Source organism: Penaeus monodon, chromosome 32, assembly GCF_015228065.2.
Source record: "Penaeus monodon isolate SGIC_2016 chromosome 32, NSTDA_Pmon_1, whole genome shotgun sequence".
In the NCBI taxonomy this organism is placed as follows: domain Eukaryota; kingdom Metazoa; phylum Arthropoda; class Malacostraca; order Decapoda; family Penaeidae; genus Penaeus; species Penaeus monodon.
Window position 1 is genome coordinate 7,765,257 of NC_051417.1, and position 583 is coordinate 7,765,839.

A 583-nucleotide genomic window follows, 5' to 3' on the forward strand; every position below is an offset into this window, starting at 1 on the left:
TGAGTATGCTTTTAAGGTAACCACAGCTGGATTCAGCCCCAACAACGAATGACCTCAAGACTGCAGGCACGATCTACCTACAAAGGATTCCCAGCTGCCCCCCATCTCATTGGATTTTCCCTTTCTGGGTACGTGTATAAACGTTTCTGGTAACCTAAAGCTGTACCTTCCTAAATAATGTAGAATCTACAGATACTATAAATTTTCCTTTTCCCCCATCAGCTTTCGCCCGCTCCCTATGAAGTGGATCGAGACTGACTACGAAAAGCTATTCCTGTGTGTATTCTGCATTGACACAGACAGTACAAATCCGAGTTCGGCTTCGTGTTCTCCCGTACTCCACAGAACTCCGGTCTAGGCGGTTGACAGATGTGCCTCCGTTATTCCGCAGGAACGTGGGTGTCGACTTCTCGTCTTTCAATGTAGTTCCTCATACAGCCAATCGTTTCAGCATAGACTTAGACCATGAATTTTCCCAATATAAGATACAGATGTGAATTAGAGTATTTAATTTGCCAAAAGGATAGAAACTTTGCTATGTTATCATATGTACTAACTGTTTATATTGAAACTGATGTTTTAA